The 15,961-nt window shown below is 39.6% G+C and overlaps 2 protein-coding genes across 12 annotated transcripts in view; both read right to left on the reverse strand.

The window, feature by feature from the left end:
• The window catches only part of GPRASP3 (G protein-coupled receptor associated sorting protein family member 3), a 108,325-nt gene that overhangs the window by 32,191 nt on the left and 60,173 nt on the right, over nucleotides 1-15,961 (reverse strand). The gene's annotated exons all lie outside the window — the stretch shown is intronic.
• GPRASP2 (G protein-coupled receptor associated sorting protein 2) overlaps nucleotides 1-15,961 on the reverse strand; it is an 85,150-nt gene that overhangs the window by 9,014 nt on the left and 60,175 nt on the right. The gene's annotated exons all lie outside the window — the stretch shown is intronic.

Below are 15,961 nucleotides of genomic sequence, written 5' to 3' on the forward strand. Positions count from 1 at the left end.
CATAAAGAAGTCTGAGCACCAAAGAATTGACACTTTTGAACTGTGGTGTTGGAGAAGACTCTTGAGAGTCCCTTCGACTGCAAAGAGATCAAACCAGTCAATTCTAAAGGAAATCAACCCAACAACCAGTGACGACCAGCTCAGTGGTTGGAAGACACTCCAAAACACTTCCCAAAGTCAAACCTGTGCCAAAAAAAGATCATGGTCACTGTTTGGTGGTCTGCTAGCAGTCTGAACCACTACAGCTTTCTGAATTCTGGTGAAACCATTACATCTCAGAATTATGCTTAGCAAATTGATGAGATGCACTGAAAACTGCAATGCCTGCAGCCAGCATTGGTCAACAGAAAGGGCTCAATTCTTCTCCATGACATCACCCAACCACACTTCACACAACTAATGCTTCAAAAGTTGAATGAATTGGGCTATGAAGTTTTGCCTCATCTGCCATATTCACCTGACCTCTCATGAACCGACTACCACTTCTTCAGGCTTTTTGCAGGGAAAAAGCTTCCACAATCAGCAGGATGCAGAATATGCTTTCCAGGATGTTGTCAAATCCCAAATCACGATTTTTTATGCTAAATGAATAAACATTTCTAGTCAGCAAAAATTTGTTTACTGTAATAGTTCCTATTTTGATTAATAAAGATGTGTCTGAGACTAGTTATTGTTGTTCTTCAGTTATTCAGTTATGCCCGACTCTTTGCAACTCTCTGGACTGCAGAATGCAAGGCTTCCCTGTCCTTCACTATCTCCCAGACTGTGCTTAAACTCATGTCAACTGAGTTAGTTGATGATGCCATCCAATGATGTCATCCTCAGTCACCTTCTCCTCCTGCCCTCAATCTTTCCCAGCATCAGGGTCTTTTCCACTGAGTTGCGTCTTCACATCAAGTAGCCAAAGTACTGGAGCTTCAACTTCAGCATCAGTCCTTCCAATGACTATTCAGGGTTGATTTCCTTTAGGATTGACTGGTTTGATCTCATTGCTCTCCAAAGAACTCTCAAGAGTCGTCTACAGCAGCACAGTTAGAAAGCATCAATTCTTTGGTGTTCAGTCTTCTATACAGTCCCACTGACATCTGCACATGACTACTGGAAAAGCAATAGCTTTGACTATATGGATCTTTGTGGGTGAAGTGATGTCTCTGCTTTTTAACATACTGTCATAGGTCATAGCTTTTCTTCCAAGGAGTAAGCATCTTTTTATTTCATGGTTGCAGTCACCATCCACAGTGATTTTGGAGCCCAACAAAATAAAGTCTGACACTGTTTCCACTGTTTCTCCATCTATTTGCCATGAAGTATTGGGACCAGATACCATATCTTTGTTTACTGAATGTTGAGCTTTAAGCCAACTTTTTCACTCTCCTCTTTCACTTTCATCAAGAGGCTCTTTAGTTCTTCACTTTCTGCCATAAGGGTGGTGTCATCTACATATCTGAAGTTATTGATATTTCTCCCAGCAATCTTGATTCCAGCTTGTGCTTCTTCCAGCCCAGCATTTCTCATGATGTACTCTGCATATAAGTAAAATAAGCAGGGTGACAATATACAGCCTTGACTTACTCCTTTTTCTATATGGAAACAGTCTGTTGTTCCATGTCCAGTTCTAACTGTTGCTTCCTGACCTGCATACAGATTTCTCAAGAGGCAGGTTAGGTGGTCTGGTATTCCCATCTCTTTCAGAATTTTCCACAGTTTATTGTGATCCACAGAGTCAAAGACTTTGGCATAGTCAGTAAAGCAGAAATAGATGTTTTTCTGGAATTCTCTTGCTTTTAAAATGATCCAGCAGATGTTGGCAATTTGATATCTGGTTCCTCTGCCTTTTCTAAAACCAGCTTGAACATCTGGAATTTCATGGTTCACATATTTTTGAAGCCTGGGTTGGAGAATTTTGAGCATTACTTTACTAGTGTGTGCTGCTGCTGCTGCTGCTAAGTCGCTTCAGTCATGTCTGACTTTGTGTGATCCCAGAGATGGCAGCCTACCAGGCTCCTCTGTCCCTAGGATTCTCCAGGCAAGAACACTGGAGTAGGTTGCCACTTCCTTCTCCAATGTATGGGAGTGAAAAGTGTAAGTGAAGTCACTCAGTCATGTCCAACTCTTCGAGACCCCATGGACTGCAGCCCACCAGGCTCCTCTGTCCATGAGATTTTCCAAGCAAGAGTACTGGAGTGGGGTGCCATTGCCTTCTCCATACTAGTGTGTGAGATTAGTGCAATGGTGTGGTAGTTTGAGCATTCTTTGGCATTGCCTTTCTTAGGGATTCGAATGGAAACTGACCTTTTCCAGTCCTGTGGCCACTGCTGCATTTTCCAAATTTGCTGGCATATTGAGTGCAGTACTTTCAAAGCATCATCTTTTATGATTTGGAATAGCTCAACTGGAATTCCATCACCTCCACTAGCTTTCTTCGCTGTGGTGCTTCCTAAGGCCCACTTGACTTCACGTTCCAGGATGTCTGGCTCTAGGTGAATGATCACACCATTGTGATCATCTGGGTCATGAAGATCTTTTTTGTATAGTTCTTCTGTGTATTCTTGCCACCTCTTCTTAGTATCTTCTGCTTCTGTTAGGTCTATACCATTTGTGTCCTTTATTGAGCCCATCTTTGCATGAAATGTTCCCTTGGTATCTCTAATTTTCTTGAAGAGATCTCTAGTCTTTCCCATTCTATTGTTTTCCTCTACTTCTTTGCACTGATTACTGAGGAAGGCTTTCTTATCTCTCCTTGCTGTTCTTTGGAACTCTGCATTCAAATGGGTATATCTTTCCTTTTCTCCTTTGCTTTTTGCTTCTCTTCTTTTCACAGCTATTTATAAGGCCTCCTCAGACAGCCATTTTTCTTTTTTGCATTTCTTTTTCTTGGGATGGTCCTGATCCCTGTCTCCTGCACGATGTCACGAACCTCCATCCTTAGTTCATCAGGCACTCTATTAGAATTAGTCCCTTAAATATATTTCTTACTTACACTGTATAACTGTAAGGCATTTGATTTGGGTCATACTGGAATGGTCTAGTGGTTGTCCCTACTTTCTTCAATTTAACTCTGATTTTTGCGAATAGGAGTTGATGATCTGAGCCACAGTCATATCCCTGTCTTCTTTCTGCTGACTGTATAGAGATTCTCCATCTTTGGCTGCAAAGAATATAATCAATCTGATATCAACATTGACCATATGGTGATATCCACGTGTAGAGTCTTCTTTTGTGTTGTTGGAAGAGGGTGTTTGCTATGACCATTGTGTTCTCTTGGCAAAACTCTATTAGCCTTTGCCCTGCTTCATTCTGTAATCCAAGGCCAAGGTGTTTCTTGACTTCCTACTTTTGCATTATAGTCCCCTCTAATGAAGGACTTCCCTGCTGGCTTAGAGGATAAAGCATCTGCCTGCAATGCAGGAGACCAGGGTTTGATCCCCGGGTCGGGAAGATCCCCTGGAGAAGGAAATGGCAACCCACTCCAATATTCTTGCCTGGAAAATCCCATGGACAGAGGAGCCTGGTAGGCTACAGTCCATGGGGCCGCAAAGAGTTGGACACGACTGAGCGACTTCACTTAAACTTTTAACACCCCTGTAATGAAAAGAACATCTTTTTTGGGTATTAGTTCTAAAAGGTCTTATAGGTCTTCATAGAACCGTTCAGCTTCTTCAGCATTACTGGTTGTGGCATAGACTTGGATTACCTAGCATATTGGGCACCTAAGGACTTGGGGGGTTCATCTTTCACTGTCCTATCTTTTTGCCTTTTAATACTGTTCCTGGGTTCTCAAGGGAAGAATAATAATAGGACTCCTTCTTTTGAAGGAGGTCACCATTATCTTCATTACCTCCACCATAGTTTAGCCCCAGGTAAATAGCAGGGGAGGAGGCTTTACAAATAGCTGTGAAAAGAAGAGAAGCAAAAAGCAAAGGAGAAAAGGAAAGATATACCCATTTGAATGCAGAGTTCCAAAGAACAGCAAGGAGAGATAAGAAAGCCTTCCTCAGTAATCAGTGCAAAGAAGTAGAGGAAAACAATAGAATGGGAAAGACTAGAGATCTCTTCAAGAAAATTAGAGATACCAAGGGAACATTTCATGCAAAGATGGGCTCAATAAAGGACACAAATGGTATAGACCTAACAGAAGCAGAAGATACTAAGAAGAGGTGGCAAGAATATACAGAAGAACTATACAAAAAAGATCTTCATGACCCAGATGATCACAATGGTGTGATCATTCACCTAGAGCCAGACATCCTGGAACGTGAAGTCAAGTGGGCCTTAGGAAGCATCACAATGAAGAAAGCTAGTGGAGGTGATGGAATTCCAGTTGAGCTATTCCAAATCATAAAAGATGATGCTTTGAAAGTACTGCACTCAATATGCCAGCAAATTTGGAAAATGCAGCAGTGGCCACAGGACTGGAAAAAAGTCCATTTTCATTCGAATCCCTAAGAAAGGCAATGCCAAAGAATGCTCAAACTACTGCATAGTTGCACTCATCTCACACGCTGTTAAGTAATGCTCAAAATTCTCCAAGCCAGGCTTCAACAATATGTGAATTGTGAACTTCCATATGTACAAGCGGGTTTTAGAAAAGGCAGAGGAACCAAATATCAAATTGCCAACATCTGCTGGTCATCGAAAAAGCAAGAGAATCCCAGAAAAACATCTATTTCTGCTTTATTGACTATGCCAAAGTCTTTGACTCTATGGATCACAATAAACTGTGGAAAATTCTGAAAGAGATGGGAATACCAGACCACCTAACCTGCCTCTTGAGAAATCTGTATGCAGGTCAGGAAGCAACAGTTAGAACTGGACATGGAACAACAGACTGTTTCCATATAGGAAAAGCAGTAAGTCAAGGCTGTATATTGTCACCCTGCTTATTTTACTTATATGCAGAGTACATCATGAGAAACGCTGGGCTGGAAGAAGCACAAGCTGGAATCAAGATTGCTGGGAGAAATATCAATAACTTCAGATATGCAGATGACACCACCCAAATGGCAGAAAGTGAAGAGCCTCTTGATGAAAGTGAAAGAGGAGAGAGAAAAGGTTGGCTTAAAGCTCAACATTCAGAAAACTAAGATCATGGCATCTGGTCCCCTTGCTTCATGGCAAACAGATGGAGAAACAGTGGAAACAGTGTCAGACTTTATTTTCGGGGGCTCCAAAATCACTGCAGATGGTGACTGCAGCCATGAAATAAAAAGACACTTACTCCTTGGAAGAAAAGTTATGACCAACCTAGACAGCATATTAAAAAGCAGAGACATTACTTTGTCAGCAAAGGTCCATCTAGTCAACGCTATGGTTTTTCTAGTAGCCACGTATGGATGTGAGAGTAGGACTATAAAGAAGCTGAGTGCCGTAGAAGTGATGCTTTTGAACTGTGGCATTGGTAAGGACTCTTGAGAGTCCGTTGGACTGCAAGGAGATCCAACCAGTCCATCCTAAAGGCAATCAGTCCTGAATGTTCATTGGAAGGACTGATGTTGAAGCTGAAGCTCCAATACTTTGGCCATCTGATTCGAAGAGCTGACTCATTTGAAAAGACCCTGATTCTAGGAAAGATTGAAGGAGGGAGGAGCAGGGGACGACAGAGGATGAGATGGTTGGATGGCATCACCGACTCAACAGACATGAGTTTGCATAAAATCTGGGAGTTGGTGATAGACAGGGAGGCCTGGTGTGCTGCAGTCCATGGGGTTGCAAAGAGTTGGACACAACTAAGAGACTGAATTGAACTGAACTGAACTGAAATAGCAAGGAGGGAACACAGCTCCAACCATCAACAGAAAATTCGATTAAAGATTTACCGAGCATGGCCCCACCCATGAGAACAAGACCCAGGGATGCAAGGATTCTTCAATATTTGCAAATCAACCAATGTGATCCACCATGTTTAGAAATTCAAAGATAAAAACCATGATTATCTCAAAATATACAGAGAAAGGCTTTGACAAAATTCAACACCCATTTATGACAAAAACTCTCCAGAAAGAAGGCATAGAAGTAACATACTCCTACATAATAAAAGCCATATACAACAAACCCACAGCAAACATTATCCTCAATGGTGAAAAATCGTAAGCATTTCCTCTAAAATCAGTAACAAGGCTACAGTGCCCATACTCAACACTACTATTCAACATAGTTTTGGAAGTCCTAGCCACAGCATTCATAGAAGAAAAATACATGAAAAGAATCCAGATTGAAAAAGAAGAAGTAAAACTCTGATTGTTTGCAGATGACATGATTCTGTACATAGAAAACCGTTAAAGATACAGACAGAAAATTAATAGAGCTCTTCAATGAATGTAGTAAAGTTGCAGGATAAAAAGTTAATACACATAAATCCTTTGCATTCCTATACACTAACAATGAAATAACAGAAAGAGAAATTAAAGAAGCAATCCCATTTACCATTGCATCGAAAAGAATAGATAGGAATAAACTTACCTAAAGATACAAAAGATCTATATATAGAAATCTAAAACACTGATGAAAGAAATCAAAGATGACACAAATAAATGGAGAAATATACCATGTTCATGGATTAAAAGAATCAACCTAGTGAAAATGAGTATACTACCCAAAGCAATCTATAGATCCAGTGCAATCCCTATCAGCTACCAATGATATTTTTCACAGAACTAGAACAAATAATTTCACAATTTGTATGGAAACACTAAAAACCTCAAATAGTGAAAGCAATCTTTAGAAAGAAGAATGGAACTGGAGGAATCAACCCTCGTGACTTCAGACTATACTCCAAAGCTAAAGTCATCAAGACAGCATGGGATTGGCACAAAGAGAGAAATATAGATCAATGTAATAAAACAGAAAGCCCAAAAATAAATCCACACACCTATGGACACCTTATCTTTGACAAAGGAGGCAAAGCAATACAATGGAGACAAAACAATCTCTTTAACAAGTGGTGCTCGATAAACTGGTCAAGCACCTCTAAAAGAATGCAACTAGAATACTTTCTAACACCATACACAAAAAGAAACTCAAAATGGATTAAAGATCTAAATGTAAGACCAGAAACTATAAAACTCTTAGAGGAAAACATAGGCAGAACACTCTCTGACATAAATCACAGCAAGATCCTCTAGGACCCACCTCCCAGAGTAATGGAAATAAAAACAAAAATACACAAATGGGACCTAATTAAACTTACTTGATTTTACACAATGTGGAAACTATAAGCAAGGTGAAAATGAAGCCCTCAGAATGGGAGAAAATAATAGCAAATGAAGCAACTAACAAAGAATTAATCTCCAGAATACACAAGCAGCTCATGCAGTTCAATAGCAGAAAAATGAACAACCCAATCAAAAAGTGGGCAAAAGAACAGATATTTCTTCAAAGAAGACATAGAGATGGCTAATAAATACATGAAAAGATGCTCAACATCGCTCATTATTAGAGAAATGCAAATCAAAACTACAATGAGGTATCATCTCACACAAGTCAGAATGGCCACCATCAAAAAGTCTACAAACAATAAGTACTAGAGATGGTGTGGAGAAAAGGGAACTCTCTTACATTGTTGGTGGGAATGCAACCTGGTACAGCCACTATTGAGAACAATGTGGAGATTCCTTAAAAAACTGGGAATAGAACTGCCATATGACCCAGCAGTCCCATTGATCGGCATACACACTGAAACCAGAATTGAAAGAGACACATGTACCCCAATATGCACTGCAGCACTATTTACAACAGCTAGGACGTGAAAGCAACCTAGATGTCCACTGGCTGAGAATGGATAAGGAAGTTGTGGTACATATACAGAATGGAATATTACTCAATAAAAAGGAATGCATTTGACTCAGTTCTAATGAGGTGGATGAAACTGGAGCCTATTATACAGAGTGAAGTAAATCAGAAAGAGAAAGAAAAATAGTGTATATTAGTCCATATATATGGAATTTAAAAAGATGGTAATTACAATGCTAATGCAAGGCAGCAAAAGAGACACATATGTAAGGAACAGACTTTTGGACTATGTGGGAGAAGGTGAGGGTGGGATGATTTGAGAGAATAGCATTGAAACATGTATTTTGCCATATGTAAAACAGATGACCAGTGCAAGTTTGATGCATGAAGCAGGGCACTCAAAGCTGGTGCTCTGGGACAACCAAAAGGGATGAGGTGGGGAGGGAAGAAGGTAGGGGGTTCAGGATGGGAGGACACATGTGCACCTGTGGCTGATTCATGTTGATGTATGGAAAAACCATCACGATATTATAAAGTAATTATCTTGCAATTAAAATAAATTGATAAAAAATAATACAAAAAATACAAGCAACTCATGTGCTCAATACCAGAATATCAGACATCCCAATCAAAAAGCAGGCAAAAGAACTAAACAGACATTCATCCAAAGAAGACATAAAGATGGCTAATAAACACATGAAAAGATGCTCAACATCACTCATTATTAGAGAAATGCAAATCAAAACAACAATGAGGTATCATCTTACACCAGTCAGAATGGCCATCATCAAAATGTCTACAAACAATAAATGCTGGAGAGAGTATGGAGAAAAGGTAAGCCTCTTACACTGTTGTTGGGAATGCAAATTGGTACAGCCATTGTGGACAAGTGTGGAAATTCCTTAAAAAACTGGGAATAGAACTGCGATACAACCCAGCAATCCCACTGCTAGGCATACACCCTGAAGAAATCAGAATTGAAAAAGACACATGTAGCCCAATGTTCATTTTAGCACTATTTATAATAGCTAGGACATGGAAACAACCTAGAGATATTCACCAGCAGAACAAAGGATAAGGGAGTTGTGGTACATATACAGGATGGAATATTACACAGCTATAAAAGGAATGCATTTGATACATTTGAGTCAGTTCTAATGAGGTAGATGAAACTGGAACCTATTATACAGAATGAAGTAAGACAGAGAAAGACAAATACTGTATGCTGCTGCTAAATAACTTCAGTCGTGTCCGATTCTGTGTGACCCCATAGACGGCAGCCCACCAGGCTTCCCCGTCCCTGGGATTCTCCAGGCAAGAACACTGGAGTGGGTTGCCATTTCCTTCTCCAATGCATGAAAGTGAAAAGTGAAAGTGAAGTCGCTCAGTCATGTCCAACTCTTAGCGACCCCATGGACTTCAGCTCACCAGGTTCCTCTGTCCATGGGATTTTCCAGGCAAGAATACTGGAGTGGGGTGCCATTGCCTTCTCCAAAATACCATATATTAATGCATATATATGGAATTTAGAAAGACGGTAACAATGATCCTACATTCAGGGCAGCAAAGATGATACAGATGTAAAGAACAGACTTTTGGGCTCAGTGGAAGAAGGCAAGGGTGGGATAATTTGAGAGAATAGCATTGAAACATGTATATTACCATATGTAGAACAGATGCCAGTGCAAGTTTGATGCATGAAGAGGGTTCCCAAAGCCGGTGGTCTGGAACAATCCAGAGGGATTGGGTGGGGAGGGAGGTGGGAGGGCGGTTAAGGATAGTGGGCACTCATGTATACCTGTGGCTGATTCATGTCAATATATGGCAAAAACCATCACAATATTGTAATTACTCTCCAATGAAAATAATTTTATATGCAAATATTCTAAACAAAATGGTAGCAAACTGAATTCAATAGTACATTGAAAGGACCATATTCCATGATCAAGTGAGATTTATATCTGCAATGAAAGCATGGCTCATCATATACAAATCAACAAATGAGATACAGTACATTAACAGAAGGCTTCTCAGGTGGTTCTGTGGTAATGAATTTGTCTGCAATGCAGGAGATGAAAGTTCAACCCCTGGTCAGGAAGATCCCCTGAAGAAGGGAATGGCAACTCACTCCAGGATTCTTGCCTGGAGAATTCCATGAACGGTGGAGCCTGGCAGGCTACGTTCCATGGGGTCGCAAAGAGTCGGTCACGACCGAGAGACTAACAGTTTCTCTTTCACTAATATCTAAAACATATCAGGAATCATACAATTGAATAGTAAAACTAATAATCTGATTTTAAAATTGGTAAAGAACCTGAATAATTTTCTACAGAAGAAATATAAATGGCCAACAGTTACATGAAAAGATGACATCACTAATGTCATGAAAAGATGACATTACTAGTCATGAGGGAAATGCAAATCAAATCACAATGAGGTATCACTTCGACCAGTTAGAATTATGATTATCAAAAATACAAGGGATAACACATGTTGACAAGAATATAAATAAAAGCAAAACTCTTATACACTGTTGGTGGGAATGTAAATTAGTGTAGCTACTATGGAAAGCAGCATGGAGGCTTTTCAAAACTTTTTTTTAAATCACCACATGATCCCATCCCACTTTGGTGTATATATTCCAAGGAAATGAAGTCACTATCTTTAAGAGATATCTGTACTTCCATGTTCATTTCAGCGTTATTCACAATAGACAGACACAGAAACTACCTAAATATGCACTGACAGATGAACTGACAAAGAACCTGTTATATATGACTATATGTGTATATATATATATATATATATATGTAACATTTATGCTGCTGCTAAGTCGCTTCAGTCATGTCCGACTCTGTGCGACCCCATAGACGGCAGCCCACCAGGCTCCCCCGTCCCTGGGATTCTCCAGGCAAGAACACTGGAGTGGGTTGCCATTTCCTTCTCCAATGCATGAAAGTGAAAAGTGAAAGTGAAGTCACTCAGTCCTGTCCGACTCTTAGTGGCCCCATGGACTGCAGCCTACCAGGCTCCTCCATCCATGGGATTTTCCAGGCAAGAGTACTGGAGTGGGGTGCCATCGCCTTCTCCGAACATTTATTCATATATGTAAATAAAATGTAGTCATGAGAAAAAAATTATGCTATCTGACATAGCAACATAGAGAGATATTCTTTGGCCTGTCCAACACACTTTTCCTTTTTGAAACTCCAAGAGAATTTCAAAGGAGTTATATGAGAATATTAGTAACCCTCTACCTCAATCAATATAATAATATTAAAGATAAGATAAAATGACAATATTAATTGGAGAGTAATCAGGTATGAACTATAGATATTACATTTCAGATAACCCACGATATTTATTATAAACTGCAATAAGTAAGCCTGTATGCTTCTAACAGCAAAGAGAATTTACCTCAGAAACATATTTGAAGATAACCATATACTATAAAAGAGACATGGGAAATTGTTGGAGTAGGGGCATATTACTTAATAAAACATACTGGTATTATGGGGAAAGAATCCATCTGCATTTCCCTCTACATATCACAAGCCAAAATTCATTCTAGGTAAATGAGTATTTATTTTTCTTTATCCTTCTGCATCTTTTGAAATATTTACAATATCTAATCTTCCTGGAATTTGATCACATGTATTGTGACATAACATTATCTGTTTTCCCAAATGATTAGCTAATTATTCTAACACCATTCACCAAATGTGTAGAAAGAATTAGCATAGCAGATGTAAGATTGCAAGCTTTATAAAGACTTACTTGCAAGGCTGGCCTTTGGTTGGATTCTGTTAACTTGGATTTAAAGAAGGTGTCCACTATTCCCAAAACAGATTATGATTGGCTCACTGTGCCTAAACTCTCTGTGTGAACAATACAGTTTATGCTAAATATTAACACCTTTTTTCCTTCTGGGAGTCTCGAATTTTGGTGCATGCTAGGCAAAAGGTACCTCCCTCAAACCTTGGGCGCTGAGTATCTAATAAGCTTCCTTGATAAATAATATTTCACACATGTTGTCATAAATTATTGAAGGAATTAAGTGTATCCTGTGGGACTCCACTGGCAGAGAAATGTTGGAAGTTTTCAGGAGTTTATTTTGAACTTTGCTCCATGCACTTTTTTCCTTTCACTGATTTGGTTTTGCATTCTTTTGTAATAAATCATAGCTGTGAGTACAACTGTATACTGAGCCTTGTGAATCCTGCTAGTGAATCACTGAACATGCTGAGGATCCTGGGCACACTGAATCTTTCACTTTTCTCCATGAATTTTAACTGCCACCCTAATATAAATACCCACATATATGTGGAAACATATGGGCTCTCTATCTGTATTCCATTTAACTTTTCCCAAGTAGTTCTACTCTATCAAGAGATTTGACAAAAATTTTAAAATTCTTTGTGGGAAAAACACTTTCCAACTTCCATATTATTTTTCTTTCAAAATTCCCTGAACTATTCACAGGCTTGTGTGTATGTAGAAATCAATAAGAAGTTATTGAACTTCTAAGAACCTCTAAATCAAGAACCTCTAAAAGGCAAATGATAAAAGCTTACAAATACTCTGCTTACAAAAAGAAAACCCAACTGGCTAGGTTTAACCTCTGAAACATCTGAAAGTAGGTTTAACCTCATTAATAATACCAAAATAACAAGGCAATACCATGTTCCCCAATTCCATTAGTAAAAGGCTTAAAAATTTTGCTGATAGGCTTATAGACATATGTATCTACTAAGTTCACTATACGTTTCTAAGACAGATTACCCAGCCCACAGCCCCATCCTAAAGGAAGAAGTCCTTGCTTGATTCTTGAGTAGGCATGACCAAATGGGTAAGCACTAGACACCTGAAGGTGAGAGTTCATGGAACTGGTGAAAGGGATCAGCAGTGTCACTATGAGGGGGATAGATGGCCTTCTAGAAAATATTTGAAGAATGGATAGGCCTCTGACAGAGATTACAGGGGGCTGGAGATGATGAGTGAGAAAGGACAAGTGAATGAGAAAGTTGACCTCTCCAGGTACAAGGAACTGTGTGAATAAGCTATGGTGAAGATGTCTGTGAAAGCCTATTTTGTGTGACCTATAAAATGCTATATAATGTATGCTCTACCCTAAAAGGCATTAGTTAAAAAGGTTTTAAAGATGTTCTAAGGTATATTCAAGGTACAGATATTCTTTATGTTATACAAACTCTTCCTGAGACCAGAAAAAGAACAAAAGCTATCCTAACTCATTTAATGAAGCAAATATAACCTTGAAACTATAATAAAACTACAGCATTAAAATATAAAATCATAGGTCAGTATCATTAATGAAAAAAATGAAAAAAACTGGCAAGTTGAATCTAGTAGTATATTAAAAAACAGTAACAACAAAAATACTGTGATAGAATGTCAAGGAGAGAGGCATAACCATAACTGCAGTCAGATTTTAGCACAAATACAGACAAAATAAGTAAAGATATATAATAGAAGACTTAAACAAGATTATGAACTAACTAGACCTAACTGTGGAGAAGGCAATGGCACCCACTCCAGTACTCTTGCCTGGAAAATCCCATGGACGGAGGAGCCTGGTGGGCTGCAGTCCATGGGGTCACGAAGAGTCGGACACTTACTGAGCGACTTCACTTTCACTTTTCACTTTCATGCATTGGAGAAGGAAATGGCAACCCACTCCAGTGTTCTTGCCTGGAGAATCCCAGGGACGGGGGAGCCTGGTGGGCTACTGTCTATGGGGTTGCACAGAGTCAGACACAACTGAAGCGACTTAGCAGACCTAACTGACATTTATAGAAAAGTTTACAGGACAACAGAAAGATACACAATTTTTTCTATTGATATATTAACCAAATATATCAATAGATATATTTACTAAAATAGACCATATTCTGGGCCATAAAGGAACATTCAATAAATTTAAAAGATTCAGACCATACAGAGTAAGTTCTCTGACCAGGTCAGTACTGTAGAAATATATAACCAAAACATATCTGGAAAAACCTCAAATATTTAGGAACTACATAGCCTATTTCTAAATAATTGTTGGATAAGAGAAGAAAATTAAAAAGAAATTAGTATATAATTTCCATTGAAAAATGAAAACACAACATATCAAAATTTGTGGGATGCAGCTTAAGCAGTATTAGAGGAAAATTTACAATACTAAATTGCCTGTATTAGAAAAATGACAGGTTCAAATTAATTGACCTCAGCTTCTATTTCAAGTAGCTAGAAGTAAAATAGTAACAAACACAAAGTAAACAAAAGAAAAAAATAAGAGCAAAATCCAATATAAAATAGAAAACACAAAATTTTTTAAATCAATAAAATTAAACACTAGCTTGTTGAGGTCAATAAAATTGATCAGCCTCTAGCCAGAATGATAAAGGAAAACAAAAGAGAAGACACAATTACTGATATCAAGAATGAGAGAGATGACATCACTAGATAACAAACATCAAAAGGATAATAAATTTATTGGCAAGGCTGAGGGAAACAGACAACCCATAAACTGCTGATGGTAATGAAAATTTGTAATATCCCTTTGGAGGGATATCTCAGAATATCTAATAAAACTACATATGTATTTATCATTTGACCAAACATCCTCATTTCTAGGAATCTACCTCTAACCATACAGAAAGTATAATTGCACAAGGTTATTCTTCCAGCACTGTTGAAACAGCAAAATATAGGAAAGAAATACCCATATACAGGAGAGTAACTGAACAAATTATAGCAGTGATTAGAGAAGGGAATGGCAACCCACTCCAGTATTTTGGCCTGGAGAATTCCATGGAACCTGGCAGGCTACACTTCACGGGATCACAAAAAGTTGGACATGACTGAGTGATTAACACATAGCAGTGACACAATGGAGGATTATGCAGCTGCAAAAAATGAAAAAAAAAAAAAAGATTGCTACATACTGCTGCTGCTGCTGCTAAGTCGCTTCAGTTGTGTCTGACTCTGTGCGACCCCATAGATGGCAGCCCACCAGGCTTCTCCGTCCCTGGGATTCTCCAGGCAAGAACACTGGAGTGGGTTGCCATTTCCTTCTCCAATGCATGACAGTAAAAAGTGAAAGTGAAGTCGCTCAGTCCTGTCCGACTCTTAGCAACCCCATGGACTGCAGCCTACGAGGCTCCTCCATCCATGGATTTTCCAGGTAAGAGTACTGGAGTGGGGTGCCATTGCCTTCTCCATGCTATGTACTAATTGGCTTCAAATCTGTAAAATGTGCAGATAAAGAGGTTAATGGGATTAGTCAAATTTTTTTCTAACTATACTCTCCTAAAAAAACTTTGGTATCCTGGAAATACCTCATAAAGCTGAGCTCTGATCAAAATGGATTAGCACAAATAAGGGAGTACCACTAAGGATAGATGCAAACCACCAAGAGTCATTGGCCAGAAAACAAAAACAAGGAAAAGAGCAAAGAGTCAGTGGAAGGGAACCTGTGAGAAAATTAATAAAGCAGTTCCTGTAGGTGGTTCCCAGAAAGACCCTCCTCTAGGCCCAAGACTGGAAAAGGGAGGGAGCCTCAGATGGAGCAGGTAGAACAATGACCCTTGTGTCTCTGGATGGGAACGGTTGAGGGTTCAGAATCTCATTTCCAGGGCAGATCCCTAGGATGCTGCTGCCTGGGTTGAGATCCAGGGATCCTCTTGAGGGTTGAAAAGCTTGCAGATATCCCAATGAGAACCACTATGTGAAGGGCCCAAAGCATCTAGGTTCCCTCTTCATGAGTGTGTCCTCTCTCCACTATACTAGAGCTGCCCAGGTTGAGGTTCATGCCTCTCTTGCATCTCCAGGCACCTGGAACCTTAGAGCAAAAGTCACCTCCGTTACTCTCTGATCAACCTCATACCCACTCCCACCACTAACTTGCCTGCAATATTCAGTCCAGTCATCCCCACTGTCTGACAGAAGAGAGAGTGCCAACTGGATGGGAGGAAGGGAAGGGTATAGTACCCCAAAGATCCCATCTGATCCCATCCCTGCCTCTCTAGAGCCAGCACTATGGGTGTACACAAATTGGGTGTTCACATATTGTCACTTCACCGTGTCCTCTTGTCCTGAAGCCAACTGCTTCCTCGTGTCCATCTCCCCTACCCAAACAGAGAAACAGTCGCGCCATGCTGGGTGGGGTGAGGGGCATTCAGAAAGCAGGAGGGAGCACGAAGGTCCCAGGCGCTTCCTCCACGAGGAT

Source organism: Bos mutus, chromosome X (genome assembly GCF_027580195.1).
Source record: "Bos mutus isolate GX-2022 chromosome X, NWIPB_WYAK_1.1, whole genome shotgun sequence".
Lineage (NCBI taxonomy): Eukaryota > Metazoa > Chordata > Mammalia > Artiodactyla > Bovidae > Bos > Bos mutus.